The 20,036-nt window shown below is 40.7% G+C and overlaps 1 long non-coding RNA gene across 2 annotated transcripts in view; it reads left to right on the top strand.

The window, feature by feature from the left end:
• The first annotated feature begins 284 nt into the window (after positions 1-284).
• The window catches only part of LOC118177442, a 44,699-nt gene continuing 24,947 nt past the window's right edge, over positions 285-20,036 (top strand). The window contains exon 1 of one of the 2 annotated variants that reach the window (XR_004755798.1): positions 285-357. This is a non-coding gene — a long non-coding RNA (uncharacterized LOC118177442). Of the gene's footprint in view, positions 358-8,031; positions 8,080-20,036 lie in introns of those variants that run through there. The other variant, XR_004755797.1, reaches the window with a different exon arrangement.

The raw sequence follows: 20,036 nt of genomic DNA, 5'->3' as shown, positions 1-20,036 counted from the left end.
CTGACGAACCCCAGTGGAGAGCTAGGAGTGCTCACCCTACACCTAACAACCAGAACACCACTAACAGGCTCCAGGCACCCCATATCTGAGGCAAGCCAGACCTGGAAGCAGCACCAAGGAGCCCATCGAGCACATGCTGGTGTGATAGTGCTGCGTGGGGACTTAATGGGGCTGGTGGGCAACAGGGAGCCCATGGGGGGGCAGTCCTAGGTGGGGCTCATCGGGGTGATCAAAGGGGGCACTCAAAGGCCCCTGGCTCCCTCAGGTGCCTGGGAGGTGATAGTAGCAATGCTAGTCTAGGTTTTCTCTAAATAGCAAATGTTTTTTCCTTATTTCTAAAGGCAAACCTTTTCACAGGTAAGGTATTCCCATTAAAATCTTCAGTTAATACAAGAGAAAATTAGAAAAATCCCATTTTTAAGCTGTGATTTTTTGGAGGGGCAACAGTCCTTTATGTGTGAGCCCTTACTTTGTAAGTTTGTGAAGTGATTGCTTTAGCTACTGTAGTCTTTAATCCCCCTGTTTGCAATAGCAGTGTTTGCATTTCAGCATCTTACTTTGCTACAGAAGATCTATGCTGGGAAGCTGCTTCTGTGTCAGTGACAGAACGGATGCTCTCAGCTTTTCTGTGCCTTAGCCACTTGCACATTTTCAGAGTTCTTCAAGCAGTCTTTTCACATATTCTCTAGAACAGCTGAAGATTACATGTTAGTGGCAAAGGCCTATCTTCTTATTACCTACGGCAGCTTGAAAATTAGGGTAAGTTAAGTGTGTCACACTGCAGTTGAGCTGGGAACAAAAGGAGAAAGAAAAAAAGGAAAAATCTAGATCAGGAAGTCTTTAGTCAGTCTGTGTGGGTGAATGTGGGCAGATAATGTAATGGAAAAGCAAATATGCTGCTAAAAGAAGATTTAACAAGTTTCTTCTTCAACAAGGGGTGACAGACTCATACCACTAACTCACAGTGAAGAGCAACTCAACAGATATTTCTGAAGATACCTGAAGTTCCTCCTCCTGTGAAAAAGCCTGGATTCCTAACCTGCTTTCTCATGTACTCTATGAGCTCTCCCACTTGATTTTTTATTATTATTGTGATAATAGTTCTCTTATTATTCTTTTTTTTTTTTTTCTCAGGGCTTCTCACTTAATACATATTTTTTTAATCAAATCTCCATGTCATTATATATAAAGGAATAGAAACAGTAGAGCTGAGAGTTGGTTTCCAAGGTTTCTCTCTCTCTTTTTTTTTAGTTACTACAAGTAGGAATTGCAGAATGATATTCACCATATAACGTAGCAGTTAGTGCCAACATTCATGTTAATAAATAGATCTTTTGGCTTCTTCCGTGTATATAAGGATCTTTTCTTAGTACTGCTCTGTGTTGCTCCCCCAAGATGCTATGTTAAAAATGTCTTTTGTCTCAGGTTGGAGAGGTACGAGATTAGACTCCCTCTTCTTGCCTTATCTCGTACTTCTGAGGATTTACATCCCTCTCATTTGAGTCTGGATTATAGGTTCACTGTCTAAGAAATGTTGCTTCTGCTGGCAGTTGGATCCCTTGAGATATTCATCCATCAGCTTTGTGCTCCTCCCTTTCTTTTAATTTCTCTTATGCTTTGTGAGCTCCTGCTTATTAACGCAGCACCGGGGAGGGTCTTGAGGCTGTTCTGCAGAGTGGCATCGAGCAGGATGCTAGCCAGATGTCTGTTCCAAAGAGCTAAAAAGATAAATTCACATACCAGCATTTAAACTATCTCAGTTCAGAGTACTGCCCTTCAAGGGACACCTCAGATGCCTCTATCTTTTCAATGAAGATTACAGGCCAGGAAAAAAAAAATCTAAGTAGGTGTTAACACTCAGAAACTGCAGTAATGAATCTAGTTAGATAAACTGGGCTGGCTGTTGAGCCAGCTGTATGGGAGTGTTTGCAATCAAAAGAAACCTTCCTCAGACACTCAGATGAAGGCATTTTGCAGGCTGTGTAGTTTGATCACTGGTTATCCATTTATGCTTAAATACTGAAATAAGGGGAAACAATTCTTGTGTGTCAGTCAATCACTGTAGAGCTTCCTGCATTCTTTCAATTCATTTTAAGGCAACTGGGTACAATTTCCATGATATTAAGGTTTACACAATTATCAGAGGAGGGAGACTTTGGTCAGACAGTATTTCTGATTTGTATGGGGGCAGTTAAAAAATAAAAATAAAAAAAATCAATGAGTTATCCTGACCACTATAGAAGTTTTCCAGGCCACAGGAAGAAAGAGACAATTTTGAGGCTACTGACCATTTCATTTCTTTGATTCCTAATCCATCTGCAGATTGCCTTAGTTTAGATGTGGTGTTTATCAGGCTTCCTAATCCTTCTTCAGAGGAATTTCTCCCTTCTTCAGGGAGGGCTTTTCAAACAGGTGTTCTGGAAGTAGAAGAGGCAAACAGATTATGAAAAAGGGTCTGATCCAAAACACATCCAAGTGTGGATATCCAGAGGAGCAAAGACCGAAACAGGCCCCTATTTGCGGTTGTCAAAGTTTAATTTTAAGAATGCTGCGTTTTAATTTGGCACACAGCAGGCCTCCCAGCCATGCAGCAGAAGTATGAGCAGGGAACTTAGAAGGATTAGCTGGCATCTGCAGTGCCAAAGCTCTGGCTGTTAGAAAATGAAACGCAGCAAGGTAGGAGAAAGAGAAGCACAGTAGTGCTGCAATTCCAAATCTCCTTTATTTTCTAGTTTACCACTAATATTTTTTAGTTGATAGTTTCTCTTATTTTATTATTTTTTGGTTCTGAGAGCCAAGAGCCTGTAGGAGAAAGTCAGGGCCTATATCTACCCATACGGAATTCAGATGTCCGTTGTCACTCACTGTAGAGACTTTAGGCACCACGCCTACAGGCTCTGGCTTAAAATTTACTGAGATGTTGCATTGGTGTTACTGAAATTGGAAGAGTTAGGTTCAGAGACAAACCTGGCTTTGAGATGCTAATGAGCATTGAAGATGGCAGTATTTGAACACCTCAGAGTCAATTTGGTGGAGGGACATCAAGGGAACAATACAGAGATTGGGGGTGTATACTTTTAGTTAATTTTCTTCACTGTGGTAGCACTTATTCTTGGAAATTAATTGCAGACTGTTGCAATTACAGTACAGAGCACTAGTGTAAATGTGTTCCCTGCATTGAGTACTTAGTAATGATAATAATTAACAATAGAGACATGCAAACAGTTTTCATTTAATAGTAGAGTTGCCTGCAAGTGTTTCCATTGTTAAGCTCTTGTCAGAGCTTTGTACTTTTAATTAAAGGGAAGCTGATGCTGGCAGAAAGGTGTTGGATTGACATTCCCTGAAAATGAAATCATCTGCTTAGCTGCTAAAAAAACAACAGACAGAGCTACCTGAGTATAATACATACTTGGCTACTTTTAGAATAAATTTGGGAGAGCCAAGCTCCAAAATCATCTAGAGATACTGCTTGTGGATTTAAAACATTGTTCAAAAAATGACTTAATCAACAGGTGGGAGAGTTTTGCATTATGGACTGGGTTTGAGGAGATCTGGATTTTAATTCCTGCTCTGTGACATGTGCTAGGTGACATTGGCAAGTCACCACAGCTCCTCAGGATGTTCAGGACATTTAACACTTCTAGGATGCCCTGCTTCAGGTCTGAGGAAGGGATGAGCTGTGCCTATGATGTATGTGTTTCTCTCCATGGCTGTATGGGAATTTGAGACAACTACCTTATCTGCAGTGATAGTTTAGTTCACCAGAACATAGGTATCTGAAGCAGAATTTCATCTTCAAGATGCTTTTCATTGGAATTCTGAGACTTCAGATGTTAAGACTGAATTTTTATGTCCTGAGTTGAAGATCCAGCTTTTTTAGCCTAAAGCCTGCATAGACTAACATACTAAGGAGTAACATTCTAGAGCAGATTCTCAGTGGGGAAGCACAGATATCACTTTCACTGCCATTTTTAAAATCATGGTATGCTATTGAAGCAGTGGATTAGTTACCAAATCTATGAAGGCATATAGTTAATGAAAGAAGTATCACAGAGATAGTGAACTTCTCAGGAAGGGGCAAACTTGACTTTACTCTTAATATTTCATTATGCTTCAGGGACTTGTTGGAAGATTTGTGTCTTTACATTCTTGCTGTAAGAGATTAAATGGAAAAAATATGTATTTCCATTAAAACTAAAATAAAACATGTTTTTAAGTTACATCAGAATCCATCTTGCCCCTAAATCTCTTGGCACCATTGGAGTTTTAGTATTTCCATGGCTGCAACAAAATCCATTTCCTAATTCACACTCCAGGTAACAATCAAGATGCCCAGCAGCTATAATCTCTAAACCTGAAAGACATCAAGTTTGCATTTAGTTAACATGTTTAGGAGAAAGTCTTTGGTAGAAGATTTCAAAACTCCCCTCTGAATCACACATTCATATAAATATTGGTGAACAGTGTAGATTATATGCATAATCTCCTTATATAGCTGAATGCCCTTTTGAATTTTGCCAGTCTGCTTCTGCATTGCACTTGTGATCCCCAGCATGACAGTCATATCTGGATTAAATAAAACAGGGGATAATACATCTCATCCCCAAAGCAAACTTGATCTTTGCTTTCAACATTCTCTGTTTTGATCTTGCACTTTTGTTTTGCATACATATATATTTTTGTGTGCCTCTCTGTGTATGCTCATTTTCAATCTGCATACATTCCTTCATATAATGTTATTCAAGCTTAGTTCTAACTCCTTTGTTTTTTCAAGTCACATCATCCTTGCTGGAATCACCCTATCCTATTTGAAGGTAATCTTCAAAAACCTAGTGCTTAGATAGCACATGCTTATGTAATTTAGCAGTGAAGAATCATTTGCTAGTTCCCATGAACACCAGAAACACCAGGAAATAAGACAGGCCACAAAAGCCAAGGCTGTAGGGAGGTAAAATGATCCAAAGAAACTTTCAAAACTAGTTACTATGAGTCTATTTAAAAGTAAGTCACCCTTTGAGAACCACGTGGAATAGAAATAGTTTCAGTTTCATGATTCACTGTGATGAAGAGGTGTAACTTGTCTTACCCTATGTTTCAAGAAACAATTTCTCAGCCTCATACTAGGGACAAACAACATAGCAAGATTTCAGAAACATGGAAACTGAATTTAACATAAAAATCCTGGGAAAGACTGTTGGAATTTTATAATCTGTACGTTCCAGACAAATTTGTAACTAGCACTGTAAAAAAACTATATTGGTATAGTTTTTTTAGTTGAAATGAGTTTTGTTTTTAACTAAAACATATACCCTCCTGGTTGTGGATTACTAACAGGTGTTTTATACCAGTCTCTCTCTCTATTCCTGCTACAGAGGAATAGCAAAGTAGCAAAACCATCTTTATTCCACTCTATCTTTATCATTTTAGCCATACCCATAAAGTGGTGTAAGCAATCAGATGAATTCTGACACAAAGGGTCCGAGCCTGAACCAGGTATCTGTTACAGCTTTGCTAATTTCCCAGTGAACGATCAACCAACAGTTGTAGCAGCTGTGATAAGAGGATTCTTGTTTACAACAACATTCCAGATAGCCTGCTTTTGTTTTAATAGCACGTTTTTCATCTTCAGTCTAGGAGTCTGTCATAGAGAGGTACTATAAATTACTGCCACAGCATGCTCCTTACCACCTACAGTCTTTCTGTGGCGATATATGACCCATAAATCTTACTGACATTCTTTTCCATGGCTCTTTTAATGCTCTCCCCTTTCTCTCTCCCTCTTCTCCCCTTCTTTGCTGTGAACAACTCTGACAGGTTTTGTTTTGTTTTGTTTTGTTTTAAAAAAAGGGCAAAAAGCATGAAACAAAATGGAATCAGATTTTGTGGGTAAAGCCTAGGAATTGCTGAAGGCTTTGGCATGGAAAATAAGCTAATTTTAGCATAATATCAGTAATAGATTTGGTCCTAGCATTTCAGTAATCCAGTTCATTACAAATTTCTTTCCAGATATCACTCAGTGTTCTGGGTAAACGGTTGCCACATGTTCTGCAAGAAAAGAAATTACATTAACTTTCTGGGATAACTTTATGTCATTGAAGTAAACTTGGTTGGTGGCCTCTAGAGATCCATTATCAGTTTCAAGCACACTAACTCACAAAGAGATAATATATACACACAAAAGACTGTAAGAATTAATTTCATTGCATTTAGAATGAATAGATTCTTTCCAAACTAGTAGCATCCTCTTAGCAAGAAATTGCTTAAATGATCTATGTAATAATTTCTCCCCAAATCTTCCCATTGGCTCATTGGATAATTTGACAATATCACAGATAGATGCTTCCATTATTTCTTATTTCATTATTTATTTTGCTTTTTGTTCTGTTACATTTATTCTATTTAGAGAGTAACACCTCTGCCAACTGCAGTTTAATTGGTATCTAAGGCCTGGCCTGCATTTACATTTTACTAGAATAATAATGTTGGTAAGGATTTTTTTAATAAAAGAATTATGCTGCTATGAACACTTTTGTGGATGCAATTAGGTTAGTATAAAAGTGATTTATACTGATTTAGTTCTTCCCCTACTCTATGGTAATAGCTATCTAATTATAAAGTATGTTTATACTGACACAATTGTATCCACAATCCTGGTACGCTTTTTCATTCTTCATTTGTCTTAATGTAAATTCTGTCAAAGGAAAATGACACATGCACATACATACACCCACAAGCAAGATCATCAAAGTCCTGAAAATCTATTTGGTCAAATTCATCAGAAGATAATTCTGTCTCTGGGGCTTTAATCTCTAAAGAGCAAGATCAGTTTGTGGTGATCGTAACTGCCTGATTTGCATTGCAGCAGCCATAAAAGACTCCCACAGTGCATAAAAAAACACCATTTGGGGAACTTCCTTGAAGAAAATGGGATCAATAGCACTATAAGGAGCTAAATTGCTGTTACTGAAAATGTATACTAGATTAACTTAACCCTTTAAACTCTGCATACAGCAGATGTGATAAAACTCTTAAATCAAACTGTACTGATGAAAGAATCAGAGTTATCTGCCACACAGTCCTGTGATCTCCTATGGAATAAACAAAGCTCTGAACAGATGGCATACAGTGAACCGATAGCGTCTCTCTCTCTTTTTTAAAAATATGCTCCTCATTAGGCGCCACCTGGAATATGGTGCTCTGTTCTGCACCTCCCAGTGCCTAAAGGCCACTGACTACACGGAAGAAGGTAATCCAGGAGCATTTGGAGATGTTGTAAAGGAAAACAGAGCTTAGAAAAGGGGTGACCCTGGTAGGGGGCAGGACTGTGGACACTAAAAAGTCACCATTGTTGATGCCAGTTCACAACAAGCCATAGCGATGGTGGCAAGGACTGTCTACCCCCAAAACCTGTGCTGGGCAAAGAAGCGGGGAAAGGGCAGGCCTGTTACTGGCCTTAACTGGAGCAGCCAGCAGCTGGCCCTGGGCAAGGCTGCAGGGAGAAGGCTCGCTGACAGAAACCTGCTTGTCTTAAGGTGCTCGTGGAGACCAGGGCTCACTGTGGTGGCAAACGTGAGGTGAAGCAAGCAGCATGGGAGAGGGATAGTAAATACATGGCTTGCTTAGCTCTCGTTCTGCTGGGGGCAAAAGGTGCTCCTCCTGGGCTCTGGCTGAGCTGCTTTTAAACCATGTCGTGTGGTGGGGCTCTTCAGGGGCAGGGAGAGTGCTGTGTCAGGTTAGGGACCTTGTGGGTCTAGGGACCTTAGAGGATTTGTGGGTCCTGCCCTGCAGCACAGAGTGCACTGGGGACCTGTGTGAGCTCTGGTAAAACCCCTGCAAGCCCTCAGGGCAGAAGAGCAAAGCCAGCCTTGCAGAGGCAAAGGAAGAGCAAGTAACAAACTTAAAAAGCAAGCAAACTGCCTGTTCTTTACAATTTGGGGTGGGCAGGGAGCTTTGCTGCAGGTGCGGGTCCAGCTGAGCACCTGCCCCAGGTGCTGCTGCCAGCACAGGGGCCATTAACAGAAGGTTCCGGAAGGAACAGGGAGCAAGGAGAGCGCTGGGCTGTGGTGCTGAGCAGAGGTAAGCAGCCTTTGGGTTTAAAAAAACAAAGAAGTATTTTTTGTGTATCTTTTAAATCAAATCTGCTGCCTTCTAGCGTGTGGGGGTTTCTTGTATTCTTTTATTTTTATTTATTTATTTATTTTTTTGTCTGTGGCTTGTAGGAGCGTGCAGCTGGGAGGTTTCTGAGGCGTTTTGGTGGTTTTCAAATCCAAGCCTGTGTTTGGGAAGGAGAAGGGAAACTTTGCATTGAGAGTTCCGTGTATTTCAAACAGTGTGCAAAGGTGGAAATAGGAAAAAAAAAAAAAAAAAAAAAAAAAACTAATCAACAACAACACACATACACACACACAAAAAGAACTAAAAGAAGGTCTATTGCGCAGGCTGCTGAAAGTGTTCTTGAGTCTTGGTCGGTAATTTGAAAAGTTAAGTGGGTTGCAAGCAGAGCAGTCAGAGCAATTAGCTGAGCTAATGCGACCACAATAAATGTAAAAAGTAGTCAATGCTACTGAAAGAAATTGGCTGTTGTTAACGTCCAAAAAATAAATAAAAAAGGGCCATTATGGAAAGGTCAGTTCAGGGGAATAATATTCAATTAGATGCTAAAAGAAACAATTGCACTAATTGATGCTTAATTTTATGAATGCTCCAGGAGCCATGAGTGAGGTGGGAATTGGGCATCAGAAGGAAGGCTCAAAAACTTTGAATTTAAGGTATCTGAAATGCTTCAGGACCAGGGTGGCTGAGCGGTTGGATGCAGCACTGTGGCGCGTGAGGTTCGCTGGGTTTGAAGTGTTGTGCTTCTGTGTGGAGGAGGAACATGTCAGGCACCAAAACCTTCCTTAAAGAAAGCATAAAGTGTCCAGCACATGGAATAACATTGCCCACAGGCTCCATGTGTGCATGTTTTATGGAGATCCTTTCCCTTATGTTAACCATCTGTTAAGTCAGCCACAATACAACCGTCGAGTTCTTTGGTTTGCTGCTGTACCCGCCAAATGCAGCCTTATTTCTCACAGGCATGAGTTTGGTTGGATGTTGCTTCTGTAGAAGGTGTCAGTTACCTGTGTGGTTTATTTTTTGGGTGTCTTTTTTAATAACTTGTTCTGGATGTGGTCAGTGCCAATTGATTAAATTGGATCCCACCCTATGCGGTCAGTTAATTTTATTTGTTTTGATCTGATTAAGTTCCTTAATACCATTCAAGATTCAAGCATTTCTCCAGTCATGATTTTTAATAAAGATTAAGCATAAGCAGTCTTTTGGGTCTCTGCATGAAATGTTTTATAGTAACACCAATCTGCAAGGGTATTTAAGCGTTAAGAGTGAAGAAGGTGAGTTATGTAGATGAAGTGCTATGGTAACTTTTCATGTCCAAGAATAAAGATTAAAATAAAGGGATTCTAGTAAAAGTTACTTGAATTGCCCTTAAGCCATACAGCATGATCTAATTCTGAGATCATAAAAAGAAAATCCTCCTTGAGGCATGCCTACAACAGAGAATTGAGAGAGAAGGAATCCTACTGCCTGCTGCTGGTAGGCAAGTGGCTGAGGGTGGAGCAGAGCCATGGCTGATCTTCCTGGTCCCCCCCTCCTGTGCCGTGGATTGTGAAGAGATGGACAGACAGCCAAGGGTTTTCCCATTGCCTCTCATCCCTTTCCACTGATCCGCTGGCTCGTTCCCCATGCAGTCCCTGTTAGGCCCTGTATTTACTGGGGAGGAAAATCTGCCAGGATCTGGCTGACGCTGAATGGCAAGAACACAAGAAGGGAGCTAAGGCTTTTCTGAGATGCCAATGGGACAGCAAATCAATATCCTTGTTCAAAGAGCAGAATGAGCGCAGTTTAGAGTGAAACTAATGGGAGGACCAGGAAAGAAAAGCCTCAACTGCTGTTGCCATGACAAATAATGACAAAAAATGACTGAAGCATTTTAAAGGTAATGTTGCAATAGAAGATAACCTGTGAGTTGCTTGGTTATAATTGGGCTGGGCTCTGTCAGCACTTGTTAGGGCTGAGAGCAAGCGCTCCGCAGGATGCGCAAACAGTGCATGTGCTGGGTGATGCACAGAGGGGGAGATAAAGCTGTTGTGAAAAGGCCCTGAATTTAATTCTCCTGGAAGCAATTTTTTTAATTCGTGCTGGGAGGAGTACAGGTATGCAGCATCACCTAATGCCCAGAGACAATTGGTAATTGGGAGTCCTAAGCTGTTTTGGAGAGGGGAATATAACACAGCAGACCAGATAACGAGAAGTCAGACTGTCTTTCTGTTCATTTGTTATTTTTGTAGTGTATTGTTCTGGGAAGTTGCTTTGCTTTTTTGTCACCTTTATAGATGAATAACATCTATAAAATAGAAGTAGTGGTGTTTTGAAATGTGTGTGAGGGAGTACAAGATGAGGGGAAAGAAGAGGGAAGAGAAACGGTTGTTGATGTTTGGTGTTTCCCCACTGGGTGAGGAAGGTTGAGGGGTGAGGCATTGCTTGCTGCTTCAGTAATGATAATTACCCAGATAAAGACGTGCACTTCAATGTTACAGAAGTGCTGCAACAAGTGTAACCAGCAGGACTGCAGGTGTATCACTTTGTGTTTCTAAAGATGACTTCTGTGGGTATGAATGAGTCTTCTTTTTCTCCCATTGATGAGAATGAATTTTAGATGTAGTTAATGTGGAGCCTTTCTCTTAACTTCTGATCCATATCCAAACTCAAATTTTAACTTTGCTCATGCTCACAGTGTCAGACCTTTTTAAGTTTTGTTTTGTTTTCTCTCTGAGAAGCTTTTTGAGATGGATTATTTATGGCTTCTTTAAACAATACTTATACAACAGTAGTTAGCTGCCTATTTATTTAGTTAGTTTCCCTGCCCTCCTGTTTTCCTTTCCCTCCCACTCTACCTACAAGGATTGATAGCTTTTAAATAGTTCTTCAAAAAGTTAAGTTTCTGTGCACCAATGTGTGTGGATGAGCAATCTCTGTATGCTGCAATTTGAGATTGAGGAGGATGCAGAAAGAAACCAGTTGTGGGGGTGTGGTGGTTCTGTTTGTTCTAAGTCACGCCTGGTTGCATTCTGCCTGATGGCAATTCACCTACACAATATAAAATGGCAGCAGCATAGTAGATTTTTATTATTATTTGTGAATGTACAAGTAACTACCAGAACTGAAATGTAAGTTGATATCTAATATATGGAGAAAAGCTAAGGGTGGCCAAGGGTGCATGGAAAACTGCAAGCATCCAAGACTGGTGATTTGGGGGCTACAGGCTTAAACTATATACATGTATACTTTTAAAAAATACATACATATATATATATATATGTCCTTACTTATTGGTATTCTTTTACCATGTGCTGTACCTTCCTTGTGTTCTGGGACTGCTCATCTGCTAACCCCATGGTGCTGATAGCAGGTGTCAGTACAGCTAAATCTTGTAATCCAGGGAGTACAAAGATTGTCAGCAGAGATTGACCCAAACCAAATCCCTGTTTGTGAGATCACAGACAAGATACCAGTCTCAAGTCAGAATTTGCCATTGATGCTTATTATGGTGGAAGCCAGCTGAGACCTTAGGAGAGTTCAAATCCTATATGGAACGCTGTCTGGGTGTTGTTTGAATAGTTGTCCTGTTGAGATTTTCTGCAACAAGCCAGGCCAAATTTACACACACAATTTCCAACAAGGGTTTTGATTTGCTTTCTCAGGGCTTTGGAATGAAATTGCTTTGGCCACAATAGCTTTATTAAATTCCCTCTGCTAGTTACCTTTGTAAACTGCTTCTCATAGGACACTGTTATGAGAACAGAAAACAAGTCATCTGGGATGGGATGGGATGGGCTGTTTGTAATTTTAAAATAGTCAGTACTTTCTTCCATGTTATAAAGGCTTTAATGGCAATTTTCTTGCTGTATTCAAAATAAAATGTGTGCACTTTGGGATCTTTTCCCTTCTTCAGTCATTCCAAATAGACTATTTTTTTATTTTTTAAAAAAAGACTGTAGGCACCTCGTGTTAACACACTGGGTTTCAGGCACTGCACAAATACTGGTAGCTAATAGTTGCTTTTGCAGTTTTGAAGACTATGCTGTGTTCTTTGAGAAACAGACTGAATGGACTGGTGCCATTTTCAATGCAAAAATAATCCTGTAATATAGGAAGTGCCTAATGGTTAATACTCGTAGGGCTCCCGTTGGCCTGTAATGACCACAGACCGTCAGAATGAAATAACTCCATCAGGGAGTGACTTTACAGCAATAATAGTATATGTGAAGGCATCAAACATTCATGACCATACCTGAGGCTTTCTAGTCCATAAACCTTCTTTGAACTCAAGTAATAGAGTTATCAGAAAGACAGAGCAACTGTTCGTCATAAATGTGCTATATTCATAGGCTTCGCTGGAATGCTGTAGTATATGGAGTACATCGGTGTAATTTGGTCTAGTGTATAACAGATTAGCCAATACTCAACTTTTTTTTTTTTTTTTTCCCCCCCCATCTTTTTCTCTTCTTGTTTAACCCTAGCTGGCAGCTGAACACCACACAGCTGCTTACCTACCCCTAAGCAGGATGGGGAAGAGAATCAGAAGGGTTAAAGTGAGAAAACTCATGCGTTCAGATGAAGTCAGTTTAACAGGTAAAGCAAAACTCTGCACACAAGCAATGCAAAATAAAGAATTCATTCGCTGCTTTCCATTGGCAGGCTGATATTTAGCAGCTTATAGGAAAACAGGGCTCCATCGCATGTAACAGTTACTTGAGAAGACAAATGCTGTAACTCAAATGTGTTTTCCCTCCTGACCCCCTTCCTAATCCTTTTGCTCAGATTCTGTTGCCGAGTGTGACGTCCTGTGGTGTGGAACGTCCCTTTGGGCTGCTGGGGTCCCAGCTGTGTCCCCTCCCGGCTCCTGGTGCGCCCCAGCCCACCCGCTGGCAGGGCGCTGTGAGGAGCAGAAAGGCCCTGACCCTGTGCGAGCCCCGCTCAGCAGCAACTATAACATTGCTGTGTCACCAATGCTATTTTCATCACAAATCCAAACCATAGCACCATGCCAGCTACCGTGAAGAAAATTAACTCTATCCCAACTAAAACCAGCACACTCCCTTTTGAGGATAGGCATTTTATTTGATTCTGATTCATAATCCTTCTAGGGTATATAGAACATGTAGAACTTTGTAATGTCATTTCTGTTTTAATTGAAAGCCAAAAAATGCATGTTCTTGTCTTCACTTTTATTTCCAGAATATTTCACGGGACACTTTCTTATACAAAGATTGACAAAAATCTTAAATATACCAATGTGGTAGTTGTCTTTCAAATGGTGTTTGGACTGGATCTGTTAGTCAACTGACTTAATATATTACATAATTGAAATGGAGTGTTACATTAGCTGAAGCTTCCTACAAACCAATTACACAGCCTCACACTCCAGTCGATGACAACTATGTTCTCATGATCCACGTCCTGCTGAACTTTCTGAATGTGGAGAGGAACTTATTGTGCCATAGGCCAATGTAAAATATCCTGTACAACACTGAAATCGATGCACTGGGTTTCACTCTCCCTTGTAAGTGGATATTAGAGAGGTCAGGAAATACATACAGATGGTGCTATTTATAAAAATAGATTTAATAGAATCCTATAACATGAGCTTTTGCTTCAAGTTTTGCCAGTAAAAAGCCCAATGAAGTCAGTGAAATGCGTGCTGTTACTGACTCGAACAGATTTTCAGATTGTGCCTTCAGGAGAGAGATGACAGACTGTGCTACAAATTGTTCTCATACAACAAGGCATTTTAGCAGTACTCTGGGCAGCCTTGAACAAGCTTTATCGGGGGGGGGGGGGAAGAGGTCAAATTATAAGCCATTGTGTAGTTTTGATGCTGTGATGTTTTTTTATTACCTTTTGAAAGAACTTGGGGTCCCCTACTGAAATCATTGCTTAATTGTGTCTCCTATCTTTGTAGAAAAGGGTCAGAGATTGACTTTAAAAGGATTTGGATCTTCTCCTTAGGAAAATACATTTTCTAAAATCAGAGGGGTCTTTGCAAGAAGCAGGAGTACCTGGCTATCAGTTCTTACTGTAGTTTCTGTATTGTATGTTACTACTGGAATGGAATTTACATTTCAAATTTCAAATACAAGTGTTGCTGTTCAGAAGTATTTAAAAAAGCAGCAACAGCAAAAGCCTGAAACGAGATAAATCTCATTTTTTTCTGTTTTGTCACTTCAAAACAGGGAGAATAAAAGACCATCCCCTAGTTCAGTCCATGTTGATTATTGAGTTTCAGCTTCAAAGCCACTTTTTGTAACTCAGTAATAAACTTCCAAAAATGTGATGGTGGTGTGGAAATTGCTCATGCAGACAGGCTCAGCTAAAGCTGCTAGCAATTGTCACTAGAACACCTGCAGTGCAAGTGGCCGGCTGATGAAAACAGTGAAGTGCTTGTCTTGTGGCCCTGTTGGGGAATAACAAATCTGGAGGGGATCCAGCTCTAAGTGAACCCGGCACCCATGAGCTCTGCAGCACTTGCAGTCAGATTATCTGTGTAATTAGCTGTCTCAATCCTTTTTTGAAAACCCAGCCACTTCTATTAGGTACTGAAGTGAGAGCTCAACTGTTTATCAGATACAGTGCTCCCTGCAATTGCTCATCCCTTTTGGAGATGAGACTTCCGATCAGGCGCATTACCACACCTAGAGGAGCGTGGGGGTTCCTAGTCGCTGACTTCAGTGAATGAAAGCTGCAGTTCCTTAATTAGTTTGCTTTAGGGGCTATTAATATCACACTAGCTCTAGCTGTGAATGCTTTTTAGAGGTATAAGTTAAAGGGCTTTACCAGCAGAACCACTGTCAAACCTCTACCATTTAGAGTAAGTGTTAAATTTAATGACCCGTTCTGTGGCTCTGTCCTGTCCTTTAACCACAGTGTGACACCTGTGCACAGGGCTGACCGATCCGAAAGTTCAAGCTCTGAAGCTGCATAGGAGCTGCGGCTGCTTTATGTAAGTGGCCTTGACAAGCCATTTTCAAGGCCAGTGGTGCTTTTTATGATTTGGTGTTGGTTTGGTATTTCTCTCAGGCACGTTGCCACATCCGAATACATCCTGAGCAGGAAGCGCCTCTGAGCTGTGCTGCTCCAAGGAACTCAGTGTTTCTGTCCTGTGGCTACGTCTGTCCTGGGTTAATGGTTGCCTTAGCCTGCCCTCAAGATTGCACTCAATCAAGGTTTGTATTCTAGAGCAGACAGCAGCTTGAGCATGCTGTCCAGAAGGATGTTTCAGGCTGTATGCAGACTCATGGGATGACCATGAATACAGAGCGTGGATGGGGTGCAGACCATGCAGTGTTTGTTATCCCCATTACTCAACAGCGCAGGCAGTCAACAGAAAAATGCTCCAGAGCCTTCCCCTGCCCAAGTTCAGGCACTGGCATTGCTAGCTGGCCTAAAGAAAGGGAAAGTATAACCTCAGCATTCTGGAGCTTCAGCTGACGTGAGTCAGTGAGGAAGTGGGAAATTTCTTTCCTTTTTTCCTTTTCCAGTTCTTGAAGTACACTTGAAAGAAAGCAAACCTGGATTCTGGTACTGGGCTGTAGACTACTTATTCATTGTGATTAGGATGTCCATCACTTGACTGAGAAATAATCTGCCAGAACAACAGCTGTCTTCTGGTATGAGAATCCCAGAAATCTGCAAAGATCTGTGAGACCACAGAGTCTTTTTAGCATTAGCATCTTTTGAGTCAGGCTCAGGTCCAGGGAAAAATCATAATGGCTTTGTTTCCAGACATCTTCAGTGCTAGAAAAGAAACCAAATTATTCATTAATACTAATAACTTCTGTTATAAGTCGAGAGGGACAACAGCAGATTTTGATGGAGCCAATATCAAGCACTAGATGATCTGATGTGACTGATCCTGGCTCTGTACTGTCTGCACATATGTATGTTTCCTATTGGGGACATCTAGGTGGCACTTTAATAATAATAACCTTCATGTACTCCTTGGTGTTGCACTGTGGCAATTTTAAGGACATTAAAAATGTCTTGATGTTACAAACAAAAATAACCCACCTATTTGTGTGCTTTGTATCCAGTTGGATCTGTGGGAATCCCCTTGATATTGTGAAATGCAGCATGTATCTGGGACTTAGCTGCATTCAGTTAAGATCTCAGTTCTCTGAGATCTTTGCATCCACAGGGCATTATGCTTTTCACATCTTAAGAGTGAAATGTGGTTTGAAAGCACTTTGATTAATAGGTCCTGCTCAAAGCCTTGTCTCTGGGCTAGAGAACCGGGCGCCTTGCTGTTTCCATGTCATTTGCAGAGCAGTCTCTTGTTGTGTGTGTACTCGTACACGTCAGCGTGGTGCTGCCTGTGGATTGCATTAAATACTTCACCCTACGCCTGTCTAAACTTCTAAGCATTACAGTTGTAGACTGTGCATGTAAATAATTTATGAAAAACATTGTATGGATTTTAAGTCTTACCCTTTTAGCATCTGCCTTTTCATCTCTGAATGTTACTTGTGTATTACACGGCTGTGATAAATTGGCTATTTAGTGAATTGGTTATGGTGGATTTTCAGGAGAAAGCTGAAGTAGCTGTTACTCACGTAAATATGCAAAACTTTGCTGGTAACAAACTAGAAAAAAAGGCTAATTAGTATAATTACTGTCATTATGATTCTAATTTAACTGCATAGACTTGCACTGCAGCAACATCAGAGCTGTCACATTTGCAAACTGCATAATTATATGTATTAAGTTCTGTCTCTGTTGCATCCAATATATAAAATGTGCTGTTACCTTAAATTGCTCCAAAAAAGAAGTCAGAATGTCATTAAAGGTCTAGCTTGATTTTTCTTGATTTTTTTTTTTTTTTCTGATTACCAGTGGGAGTTGAAACAAAAAACTTTTCTAAATAAATGTTTTATGAATTTTATCAATCTTTTTTAAATAGGTGGTGAGTTGAAAATAACAAATCTGAGTGTACAAGAATATATTTATACATTCATGCCTGTGTTTCTAGGTCCTAAATCCTACTGCCATGTACTTACTGGTAGATTGTCACTTGAGTGTCAGAGATCCTATCCCACCAAAAGTTTCATAATAAGTGTCTTTCAATCTATCTGCTAGGGAGCAACTTCCTCTAATCAGGACGGTGTGAGTACTGTCTGGGTGATACTGCGTGGCATTCTTCTGGGGAGGTCATAGAATAACGTCAACTGTGAAATCTTAATGTGTTGCATATTAAATTAAACATGTGGTAAGGTATCTTAGAGACTCCTCAATTACTTAGAGAGTTTGTATCTGAAACTAACCTGAAGGGAGAGGTGGGTATTGTCAGTGCTTTGGAAGATAGGATACAACTTAAAATAATTTTGATTCATTGGGAAAATGTCCCTGTATCAAAAGTATGACATTTAATGAAGACAAGAAAGGAGGAAGCAAATGTAAAGATACATAATATGGAATAATTAGTGAGGAAGTAGAGGATATGGTGTTTCAAACTGAGTCAAAATGGGATTCAGCTGCAGAAAAGGCAAACGATGTTTCTGGATATCGGACCCATATTGCATGTGGAACACAGGAGGTAATTATTCCACTCTGCTTAGCGTTGGCGAGATCTCCCCTGGGGGAACAGTACATGCCTCGGGCGCTGTTGTGTGGAGAAGATAGTTCGATGGGGTGGAAAGAATCCAGCGATAAGCAACAAAGAAAGTAAAAGCTCCTGGGGAAATAATGACTTGCAGGAAAGCTTGAAATTACTGGGTTGATTTATTGTAGTGGGGAAGAATAAACGGGGACCTGAGAACAGCCTTCAGCTGTGGGCAAAAAAGCACCAGGCTTGGGAGGTTTTCGTGTTTCCCAAGGGACAGGCTGGAGCTTGCACCAGTGAAGGTCTTTGGGTAGATGTGGGTGGACAGGAGGGACAAGGAGGGCTGGATCCATGGGGAGTGGAACGTGCCCCATCGTACTGAGGGGACTCATGATCTTTCCCTCCACTGTAAAATTTTAACATAAACACTCATGTATCTGGCCAGTCTGGCTTAGGCAGGCACGTGTGATCCTGCCTCAAGAAAAGGTATCTTGAAGTGCCTTCCAGGGCTCTTTCTGTGACCTTTTATTTAAATATATATATATAGAGAGAGAGAGTAGCAGCCTCGTAGAACTACTGCAGAGATCTGAGTTCAAATTCCTTGGTTCCTTCCCTGCAGATACTGAAAACACTGCAGCATAAATCCTGCATTGCACAGCTCTGCATCTGTGCTGGTGGTTCTTAACCTTTGCAGACCTCGTGTGCTGCATGTGGCAGAAGCACTCCCTTGTTCCCACTAATAAAAACCCTGGAGGCATTTTTTTTTTATTTCCAGTCCTTCAGATAAACTCCCTTCAAACACCAAGTGACAGATGTTGTTCACGTTGACTCCAGTGTTCTGGAAAAGCACTCAAATGTTATTGTAACTGAGATAACGTGGAGCAGAATGAAGTCCATTCCTGTTCTGCCTGCACTTAGCCATAACAGCAGTCCAGGTGGCATCCATCACCCTTAGAAAAGATGGACCTTGCATAGGCATGACAAGGGGCTTCATGTGCCTTGTAGGAGGTCATCTTTAAGGACTGAAGCCAGACTCATGGGCAAGGCAATACACTGCCAATACGAAGTGGGACCCTTCACAAGAGTATGTAAAGCCTGGCGTGTAAGTGCACGTTTAGAATCAAGCGTGCGCCGAAGCATTTTGCTGAAAGAAGGTGAAAGAAAAAGTGCTGTGCAGGGATGATGACTCAGGTCTTTTTGCCAGAACAAGAGAGATAAAATGAGGCTTTTAAATTAAGCATGGAAAGGTAGAGCTTAGGAAATGCACCCAAACTTTAGGTTCCTAATGGCTGATTTAAGTAATTGTGGTACTTTGTGTTTTAAGGGCTGTCAGATCCTGGATGGGATTACACGTAACTGTTGAGGTGTAATGGCTCCATTAGGTGATAATTTAAGGATCGTGAATTACGTCTGGTGTTCTAGCCGATATGGTGATCCCAAGTCTGTCCTATCCACACACACTTCATTTAAAAATAAATGTGTTAAAATGCCAATGCAAATTGGACCTAAATTCACCTGTTCGATTAGTTTGGGTGAGATGTGTGACCTGAACTTTCCCTATAGGTTTGGCTGACTAAGTTGCAGTACTCGGGGGGGGGGGGGATTAAAAAGATTTTTTGACATTAGCAGGAATTTCTATTAGATTTCTGTATTCAAAAAGTAAAATCCAGATCTGCCCCAGCAAGAATTGTTTTTCAGCAGTTGGCACTGCATTTCAGGCTATTGAGCTTTGTTCCTTTCATAAATGAGTAAATCTTTGCAGATCTGCATGTCCCAGGGTTGTGTACTTTCTGTCCATTGCCTGCTAAAACTACTGGTCTTGAGGAGTCATCTAATGACTGTAGATAACCTGATATCTTCTTTCATCTGAACTGAATCACTTCAACCACCTACACAAGACAGCATCACAAACTATCAGCATGCAGAAACCATGATTCAGTGCCTCTAATGATCAGGACATTAGGTATAATGATAATTTAAAAAACACATTTTGTTGCTAGGGGGATTTGGTTTTGTAGAGCTTGGAAATTGAAAAATAATATCTGAGAATCCCACTGATAGTGTGACTTCAAGGACAAAAAAAAAGGTTTTAATTCTAAACTAAATAATACAAGAGCTTGCCAAAGAACTTCAAGAACCAGTACTGCTATTAGTCTACAGAAGAGCACCTGTTGGTGTAACGGAATGTTGTGGTTGCCTATCTAATGTGCAGAGCTCAGATAAGTGTGTATTTGGGTGAAGTGGGATCTCGGAGAAAAATAAACACCAAGTTCTCTGCCTCAGTCCAAACCTGCTGCAAACTGCACGATCAGTTTGTTTCTCAGGCAGCATTTCAATCTTCAATGCCACACATGTTTCAGAAATCAGGCTGGTATTTATC

Source organism: Oxyura jamaicensis, chromosome 22 (genome assembly GCF_011077185.1).
Source record: "Oxyura jamaicensis isolate SHBP4307 breed ruddy duck chromosome 22, BPBGC_Ojam_1.0, whole genome shotgun sequence".
Lineage (NCBI taxonomy): Eukaryota > Metazoa > Chordata > Aves > Anseriformes > Anatidae > Oxyura > Oxyura jamaicensis.
This window is presented reverse-complemented; position numbering and strand designations above follow the sequence as displayed.